Raw genomic sequence first — 10,749 nt, forward strand, 5'->3', positions numbered from 1 at the left:
TCACTTTCCTGTTGTTTTAGCTAGTAACAGTCACACAGGAGTTAATGTTTGTTGTTTTCTTAAATTAAAGTTTATTGGGTGACAATGGTTAGTAAAGTTACATAGATTTCAGGTGCACAATTCTGTAATACATCATCTATACATCACATTGTGTGTTCACCACCCAGAGTCACTTCTCCTTTTATCACCATATATTTGATCCAGTTTTCTCTCCTCTACCAGCCCTCTCCCTCCTTACCCTCTGGTAACACTAAACTATGGTCTGTGTCTATGCATTTTTGTTTCTTCATTTGTTTGTCTTGTTTCTTTGTTGCTTTCAGTGTTATATCCCACATACCAGTGAAATCATACGGTTCTCGACTTTTTCTGTCTGACTTATTTCACGTAGCATAATAATCTCAAGATCCACCCATGTCGTCGCAAATGGCACTATTTCATCTTTTCTTATGGCAGAATAGTGTTCCATTGTGTGTGTATATGAGTTAATGTCTAAAGGCATTGCATGCTCTAAGGACATCTGGAGGCAGAGCTGCTGTGGAAAATGTGGCAGCAGAAGTAACATGCTCTCCCCTGGAGAGCAGCACAGTTGTGGTGACTCTGACTTCCTCTCTCCTCACTTCCAATACTTTTAAGACCCCTGTATTGAATTCCTTTCATGAGAAATACCTAAAGTGGTTTCTATTTGTTTTATTAGACACTGACTAATAAACTGTTAATGAAGAGTACATTTAATTTTAAAGCATTTCCTAACATATTTAGGCACAAAAGGAAATGAAAGATTGCTGATACATGGATTTGAATCAAAAATGAAAGAGTGAAAAGTCTAGGCAATCAGTTATATATTTCAAAGGCATGAATACTGTCAGGTAACTATGCAAACTTTATTTGTGGTTTAATGATGTTGCATAGTTCCTGACCCAAAACTTATAATTGTGTCATTTCAGAGGGAAAAAGATTATACTATGAAGTAATTTAGATTAGATTTGCAAGAAAATAAGATCCAAACAGAGGAGAGATTGTCTAGATTTTATATAGTTAGTATCACAGGCTGAATGAAACATATCTCCTAAATTTTCTTAACACTCACTGTGACTCTAGAGAGTCCCAACTTAGAGAAGTTCAGCTCACTTGAGTTAAAAAGAAGAGGGATGGGCAAATAGCATGCAGACATTTATGAATTTATTTGGCATCCCCAAAATTAAGTTTCCCCTAAGTGAGAGGCACTTCAGTAGGTGCTTTGTTAGGAAATAAGGAAAAGTGAAAGCCAGTGAGTTACACAAATATTTTTTTAAATTACAAAACAAGTAATAGTTAAAACCCATGGGGGGAAAGAAAGAAAGAAATGGTAGAATAATGTAAGTAATCATGGAAATGGGAAACAGAAGAGAAAAATCGAGAATGTAAACAAAACTAGCAGCTGATTCTTTACAAAGAAAAAGCTAGAAATCTGAAAATAATCATCAGAAAAAAGATGCAAAAATGGAATGCAAAACGAATAATAGTAGCTACAGACAACATGAATTTAAAAGCATAAAAGTTTTTGATGAACAAGTACAGACAAAACTCACTTTACACAATAGTGCAGAACCATACAAATAAGTGCAAGCTGAAACCATGCAAAGCAATCTTAGTGATCAATGGGGAAAATTACAATTGTCCTATAACCTTTCAAAGTATTTGTTAAAACATTAAAAACTCTCTTATAGTCAATTATAAAAGTACAGGGAAAATTCAAACAAAGCAAAATTCATGTTTCAGTGCAATTTAGAATACTAGAAACATTGACAATTAAAGTGTATTTTTTTGTGGAAAACAAAAAAAGTTGTGAGAGAACTTTGAACATGTCTCCTCCTAATTCTCGTTGCACAACTTGATATGGGGAAACAGTTTTTCTATACGTTGGCAAATCGCCATGCTCATTTGTAAGTTTGGATTAGCTTTCCACATTTTATCCTTTGCATTTTCAATGTGTGAAGTATCTCTGAGAGTTCCTTTAAGATGAAGTTTCCCTTGGTGTCACTTCTTCTGAGACATCTTTGTCCTTTTTGGCCCAATCACTTTTCTCATTTATGTCGATAAATTTAACCTTTGCTGAGTTCATTTCTGCATATCTAGTGCCTTATTTTTTATTTATTTTTTAAGTTCAGTGGTTTCTGAACGTTTTATTGGCCTCTTGTACCCCTTCCCCCAAGGGGTGTCCTACTTCTGCTACCTTAGCACATCAGAAGTTTGATGTCATTTGCCTCAGACACCACTTTGCTGTCTACAGTCCTGCGGGTGGTGGTCTTTTCCATGGATTACATGGAGTTGCTGTCCAGGGTGTCACCCAGATCAAAGTCTTTCCCTTTTACCATCAGGCGATAGTAGGTGGAGGTCTTGGCCTGGAGCTTGACCTTGATAGTCAGCAGGGCCTCTCACTTGTGGGTCTGGCGCTGCCATTCTGCCCAGGTTGGGCCAGCTCTGACTCTAGGTGCACCAGGCTCCCTTTGAGTTTTTCTACATGCACGGCTTCCCTCAGGCTGTGGTCCACACTGGTCTTCAGATTTCTCATCGAGTCCAAGTTGATCTGCAGTGACTGGCCTGTACTCTAAGCTCTGGGAGTGTCATCTCAGCAGCTCCTATCTCAGCGGTCTGTGAGATGACTGGGGTGCTCTCCTCAGTCTGCAGGGCCCAGTATTTGTTTATCTCTCTCAGTTCTTCTCAGCCAGCTCATCATACTGGGTGCATATCAGCCATGATCTTGCTCAAGTCCTGAGGTTTGGGGGCATCGAACTCCACAGTCAACCCAAAGGTGGTAATCTGACTTGGTAGACTGTTTACTTCCTCCTCATGGTTCTTCTTCATGAAGAGCAGCTCTTCCTTCACAGCTTCTATCTCTGTGTCCAGTTGCAGCCAAGTGATATCGGTGTCATCAATGAGCTTTCAGAGCCTGTTGATGTCACTCTCCACAGACTGGCACATTGCCAGCTCTGTCTCCTACTTGACTTTGAAGTCAGCAGCAGCAACATGAGCATTTTCAATCTGTAGAACAATGTGGGTGCTGGCCACAGAATTTGCAAAGATCTGAGCCTTCAGGTCCTTAATGGTCTTGAAGCAATGTCCCCAGTCTCGGACCAAGGTCTCTTCTTCTCCAGGTTCCCGGATTTAGCTTTCCAGTCTCCTCGTATCAGCCTTTAGGCTCCTCACCCTCTCCAGGTGGGAGGCCAGGTGGTCATTCAGGCATTGCATAGTCTCCTTCTCAGTCTGGAAGTGCCCTTTGCCTACCAGACCCCCATCTATCCCCGCAGCTGGACTGTGGTGGAGTGGGACATGGAGATCTGTGTCCTCAAGCCCCCTGAATCTGTATATATTCTGAACATGCTGCTGGCGGGCCAGACCTGGTGGCTGGGCCACTGCCCAGAGCCTAGGGTACAGTATTAGTGGAGAAGCTGGAGCGGGTCCTGAAGCTTGTGTCTTTCAGTGAGGAGGGTCAGAGGCTAAGGCTCCGGTTCCAGCTGCCTACCTATCTAGTTTTTGAAACAGTGGCAGTATCAGTATTCCCAAGGTTAGGTAATTCTTTTATAAGAACTCCAATTACATTCGATTAAAATTTCACTTTTAACAGTATCACTTTCCATATTTTTGTAGCACTTTTATCTTTTTTGGTGAACTCTCCCTTTCTATTACCTTATTTGGGTTTATTACTGGGAGCTAAGATGCCCACACAACTATATACATTGCTGTCTGTTTGTGACATAAATGGATAGCAGAGGTACAGTACCAATAAGTGACAGACTTTGGAAGAGGTGATGATGGATCACTAGTCATGATATACATCTGTTATTTGTGTAATGACATGTGAATTGAAGAGCTAGAAGCAAAGTTCATATTTTACATGATTACTCAAAGATAACATACCATGGTAACTGAAATCTGAGCCATGTGATTGGAGGAATACAATTATACAACTAAACCCTGCTAAGTGAAATTTTCACATGTCAAAAGAATGCAAAGTGAGGACTCCCTGTACATATTAATCAATTTGAAAATATGGAAAAAATATCCGAAAAAATATAAAGTGCTAAATTTGGCATGAAAAACAATAAACCATTTGTGTAAGTCAATAGTTATTAAATAAATTAAAACCGTGTTCAAACTTTAAGGCCCAGATGCTTCTACAATGGTGTTAAACACCTGCTTTCATGCGACAACCAACAATACAACAAAACAAAAATCATATTTCTATGGAACGAGCTGAGAGCATCAAATTCGAGGAAACCTTGATGAACTGAACTCCAAACTGGAGCAAAGCAAATACACATAGGTGAGCAGAGTGACAGTGCTTTCATACCTTCCTTGTGCACCTGGCTTGGGTATGGTTTGACTTTATATAGACAGAGAGACATTACAGATTATAAGAGGAACACAAAACTTATTTTGGCCGAAATTGAGAAGCTAATTCTGAAATTACATGGAATTGAAAAGAGCTATATTAGCCAAAACAACTTTGAAAAAGAAGAAAGGACATATTATAGATTTCAAGAAGTGTTATAAAGCTACAACTATCAAGAGAGTGCTTTTAACTTTTGTTATCTTTTATTTAGTAAACATAGACATATACTTGAACAATGAAACTGAAAATAGAGTATAAAAGTAAATACACAATTATATGGCCAGTTAATTTTCAGCAATGTTACCAAAGCAATTCAATGGAAAAAGAATAAAGTTTAAAACACATTATGTTGGAAAAACTGGATAGCCATAAGCAAAATAATTAATCACACCCTTTCCTCATATAAATTTCAAAATTAAATAGAAATAGATCACAGAAATAAATGCTAGCAGTAAAACACTAAAACTTTTATAAGTAAATGCAGGAGACTATCATAGTTATATTGAGTCTGGCAAAGATTTCTTAAACGTTAACACTAAAAAAAACAAGACATTAAAAAAATAATTTGATGTGAAATTTAACTTTTGTTCCTTAAAATCTGCTGGTAAGATATTGAACGTGAAACAATGAACATTGTTAAGTGATAATGAACAATGAAAATATTCTCATAACATATCCAATCAAAAAAAGTATATCTAGGATATGTAAAAACTGTTACCCAATTATAAGAAGACTGTAATTAAAAAAAAAAAAAAAAGGAGCAAAAATGTTTAAAAAAAATAAATTTGAGCATATACTTTGGTAAAAAAGATACTTGGATTTAAAAAATGCAAGATATTAACGTTGTCAGACAGTAGGGAAATGAAATTAAAACTCACAATGTGATTTTACTACACACACACAACACGAAAGGGCTAAAATTTAAAAGAATGACCTTACCATGTTATAGGAAGAATGTGGGGGAACTAGAGTTTGCATAAACTGCTAACAGGATTGTAATAGGGTACAATCATTTGGGAAAAGAGTTGAAAAGTTTCTTAAACATGTAAGCATATATCTAACGTATAATACATCCATTTTATTCCAAAGTATTTAGTGAAGAAAAGTAAAAGCATCTGCTCACATACAAACTTATTTGTATTGACAAAAATTGGAAAACTCCATATGATCACCAACAGTTGGATGGATGAACAAATTGTGGTATATTCATACAACAGAATATTGCTAGCAATGAAAAATGAACTACAGATTCATGCAACAAAATGTGTGCTTTAAAAAATAAATATACTGAGTGAAAGTAGTCAGGAAAAATGAGTCCCTACTGTGTGATTCCATTTAAATAAAGTTCTAGAAAATGCAAATGAGTCCACTGTGACAGAAAGCAGATCAATGCCTTAGAATGAGGGAATGAAGAAAGGAGAAACAGATTACAATGGCACACAAGAAAACTTTTGGGGGTATGGATATGCTATTGTTTTTGGTTTAGGGGTGGTTTCACAGGTATATACGTATGCTGAAACCCATTCAGTTGTATGCTTTAAATATATGCAGTTTATCATACATCAATAATACTTCAAAATATTTTTTTAAAATATAGACTGAGATTGTATAAGAAGCAGAATGAGTCTTATAATAGTGAACTATCTATGTAAGTTAAAATCAATTTCAATATAATAATGCAAAATGTACAATAACAGACAATACTGGTGCACAAAAAAACTCATTTATATGATTTATAGAATGGAGAATTATATAAAATTTAGATTAGTAAATATAAATATCAAAAAGCATACATATGTTCATGTATAAAATAAATTATTTCATAGACAAATATGACAATTATGAAATTAAGAGTATATTTTACTCAACTCAAGGTCCAAAATTAAAACTAGACCAGTAGCACTTACTGTAAGTAAATCTTCCTAATTCTGAAATTTCTATTCTTTCCAAATGTTAAAGAAGCCATGATTGTAACACTTGAAGTATTTCTCAATTAATTTCAAGTTCATTCAACAAATATTTATTAATATTGCATCTTCCATAACAGGCACCACGCTGGAGTCTATGATACGTGGAATCACTATGGTTCTTGTTCATATCACAATTTTATTTAAGTGCAAAAAGCAAATTGTAAACATGTTCTTTCCTGTTTCAAAACCTTCTCACTCCTGCTATTCTTCTGCTTGGATTTGCATTCCTTTTGTTTTTCTGCACAGGCTGATACCTAGTCTTTCTGGTTAGACTTAAACAACATCTCCTCAAAGAAAGTGACCCAGGACCCAGTCTAAACAACATACTCTACACGTCCTGCTTCTTGCTGTTTGTCTCCAGCACTGCCCTTTCTTTCCTTCCTTACCTGCTTGTCTTCTTTATTGCAAACTCCACAAGGGAATTACACATTTGCTAACATACAATATCCAGTGCCTTAGAAAATGGCACACAGCATTCACACAATGGATTATTTTTCAGTAAATGCATGAAATATATCTAAACACATAAAATTAGACACTCATTTTTAATCTGTAATTAATTTTATATTAATTTTAACATTAGGTACTACTTAGATATGAATAACTTCTCACAAAGGAAAAAAGAAGCCTATTGTAATTTTGAAAAATGGTGGTGAAAACTGTACAGCAGTCAAAGTATTGTTTGGGAGGTATAATTTATTTTTTCAATAGGAGATAATCCCGAACCAAATGTACATTTTCTGAGGTCAAAGTTAACTTGAGGAAAAGAGAAAAGAAAAAAAAAAAAAACTTAGGTAAAAAGTTAAAAGGCACAGCTTAAAGAAATTGCATTAATATTATCATCGATATGAGAATTTTTTTTTTCTCATCAGATGATATAATTGACCAAAATGCACTTCTGACTGGTAAGGTTAATACTCGTAAATGAGAAAGTGTTTAGATACAGAACCAAGAAACTCTCCCTCACAAATATTTTGATATTCTTGTGATTTTGAGATTCCTAGAATTTCAAAAGTACAACCACATACTGAGTAGTACTTCACACATTAAATATGCATTAACTTAGCAATATTTACAATTCAATTCTGTTACAGGAATCTGTAGACTCTGAACAAAACTATTTCTCTGTAGACACATTCCCATCAAGTGTCTCTAAATGCCTATTTTTTTTAAATTCCTACACAAATTAAGTAGCTTAAAATTCTAATTTTTAGATATGGTGATTGTGGCCACTGTTTGTGAATTTTACTTTAATATAATTTTCATTGTATTATAGCATCTGAGTTTCTAAGTGTGACAGTCATATTTCATTTTCTAAAGGAGCATAATTAATGCTTTGTTAAACTGGAATGTTAGAAAAATTTATTATACTAATTTTATATCAACTATTAACTTATATCAATAAATATGCATTCACATGTTTCCATGTATATATGCTAAAAGCAATAGGTCTGTTTCTAAATTAGATATACTAAAGAACCTTAAAAAATGGGTGTGGACACACACACACACACACACTCACATTTATATGCACTCTGTATAGTCAGTTCTTATTCAGCAGAAAAATCGGTTTCATTAGAAAATAAATGAGAATAAAGTTATAAAACCAGTGGAAAGATAAATGGTTTTAAAAACCAAACAATGAAAAATACATTTGCTGCACATGGTTACTGCTTGGCTCCTTGAAGCAACCAACCAGACCCTAAGCACGATCAGATAAATATCACTTACCGTTTCAATTCAACACAGATGTGGTAGTACTGTAAGGAATCACAATTATAATTGAATTTTATTCCAACATATAGAATGTTTAAAAATTGCTAGGAACAATTGACAAAAGATCGACCTCTACCACTCCTTATGTTGAACTGGCATTGCTTCAAGAGGATAAGTGACATAAACGTGAAAATCTTGGAAGAATAAAATGTGTAGATATATATTTCATAGAGAGATTTTTATGTATGCGTGTGACAGCAAAATCTTAGCATTTCATATGGCTTAAAAGCATGCAGGTTTATCTATCCTGCGTAGCTGCCTCATTTTAATTGAGACATATGGGAAGTTTCTGATTGGGTACTTAATAGTCCTAACAGCTTGCTATTCTAGATAAATTCAATTACAGTAAATGCAGCAGTGTTAGTGGCCTAGCCCTGCTCTCCTGAAGGACTGGCACAGACACTCTGCATTTTACAAAATGAATACTTAATGATTTTCATTTGATAGAGATGAGAAAATGTATCTCATCAGTGGCGATTTGCATTATAATAGATGTTGCCCTTAGAGGTGGGTGAGATGGAGTAGAAAGTAGACAATTTTATACTTATTTCAATGTAAACAAGTAACTCAGATGGATTTTAAAAATAAAATGTTTCCTAAGTTTTGTCTTATTTCCAGAATGCACTTTGCAAGGTATGACCCAATAACATGGACTGAGAGCAAAAATACTCTTAGATTCAAGAATGCAGAACAACACACTATTTATTTTATGTTTAAAGCAATCTACATATCATATGGAAGAAATCACGGGTGTGGTAAGCATGGGATAAGCATGTCAGTTTTCTTTATGTAGGCAGATTACCTGGGCAGAGAAAATTACTGTTGGTGGGAGACTATAGACACATGTAGTCCAAGAGGATGAAAACTAAGGAGGAGGCCAACAAATAAATACAATTCAACATACGGGTGTTTTGTTCTTGTTTTTGTTTGGTTGGTTGGTTTGTTTTTTTCATTTTGATACTAGACTTTACAAGGAAATTTGATATGAAAAAAATACTGATAATCTCAGACCTCAGAGATACTGCTGTCAGAGTTGAGCTTTTACACAGTTCAGAATAAACATGCACATATTCTTATCGCTTTCCATAGACTGGAAATTTCTTGAATACAGGAACTGTGCTTTACTTAACAGAACTTTGTATTTTGTATCCAGGCATTAGGAGGTACTGAAAACATGTTTGAACACCTTAAATTATCTACACAATCTGGGTCCTATGATTTTGAATGCAATACACTGATCATTTCATATTAAATATTCATCTGTGTAAGTACCTGCTGTATTTGGCTGGGCGTTATTGACCAGCATGTGCTGAACATTCATCATCTATCATTGATGTATTACTGAGTCACTCATGTCACCCAAACTCATTGGGCAGGCTTTGATTTAGACATGGGGGAAACAGAAATTTACAAAACGTGTAAAACTCATAGAGCTCATGTTTTAGTGGAGGAAGCAGACAACTGATTAATTATAGAACTGTTGAGACTTGGTGATGTGATGATGTGTGAAGCAGGATGAATGATAAAGAAGTATAGATCAGAGAATGCTTGATAAAAAAAGATTGTTACAGAGGCCTCTCTGATGAAATGATATTAAAGCAGAGGCCTGAGTGAAGTGAGGAAGTAAACTCCATGGATATTTTGTTCAAAATCATTCCAAATAGAGAGAAAAGTACATACAAATGTTCTGGAGTGAGAGTGAGTTTGGCAAGTTTTGGGATAAAGCAGGAAGACAGGAGAAGCTGGCAAGGATCAAGTGAACAATGGAAAAAAATGTAGGAAATGTAATCATAGAGTTAGAAGTGGGTTGCAAACGATTTAGTGTATTTTTAGGTCATCTTAGTCCTTGGTCAAAATATAATGGTGGTCTAATTTTAGCACCTATATTGTATTTTCCTCTGAAATTGAATGTATCATGGAATCAAATGAAAGCTAGAATTCTAGAGTCAAAACAGTCTCTCTCCGTTACTATTTCAGAACAACATAGGGAACAGACTACTAAAGAAGGGATGAAAGTCTTCATCATGTTAATTTTGTGTGACAGACAAGTTTTTTGCAAAAGATGCCATTGAAGCATACAGTAAGAACACTTGACCCAGGTGAAGAAAGACAGCTGTTCGTGTAAAAAAAGAAAAAAAGAAAACAAATAAGAAAAATGTTCTGATGATAAAACTTAGTCAAAGAAGGTACAAAGAGACCAACATAGATATGTGAGAAAACAATGTTAAACATATTACTAAATCAAAATAATGTGCACATTTTAGGTAGAAAACAGACACGAACACTGCAATATTTATTTACTTAACAAAGGTTTTTGAGGCCATGAAAGATCTTTGCTTTCATGGGACTTGCAGTCTAGTGTGGGAGATACAGAATAAGAAAGAAAAAATGATAAATATGATGATTTTAGAACAGCCAAAAAGAAGCTCTTAAGATGTTGAGCCACACCAAATCAATTTGTTATAAAAGTGTAGCCTACCCTAATGTATTCAGGAAACAATAGAGGATAATAGGAAGAACAAAGAAAAAACCATCAAAAAAGAAAGCATACTGCAAAAATAAGTATCAGACCTAAAACTAAGCAAATGTCATCTCAATAAATGTAAGTGGAATAAAGTTATCTGTTTCCTG

General features: G+C 34.9%; 1 pseudogene; it reads right to left on the reverse strand.

The window, feature by feature from the left end:
• Window positions 1-2,213: 2,213 nt before the first annotated feature.
• LOC109457092 (keratin, type I cytoskeletal 18 pseudogene) lies at window positions 2,214-9,439 on the reverse strand (annotated as a pseudogene).
• Between the last annotated feature and the right edge of the window lie 1,310 nt (window positions 9,440-10,749).

Source organism: Rhinolophus sinicus, chromosome 16 (assembly GCF_057876585.1).
Source record: "Rhinolophus sinicus isolate RSI-liver-muscle chromosome 16, RSI-T2T, whole genome shotgun sequence".
NCBI lineage: Eukaryota > Metazoa > Chordata > Mammalia > Chiroptera > Rhinolophidae > Rhinolophus > Rhinolophus sinicus.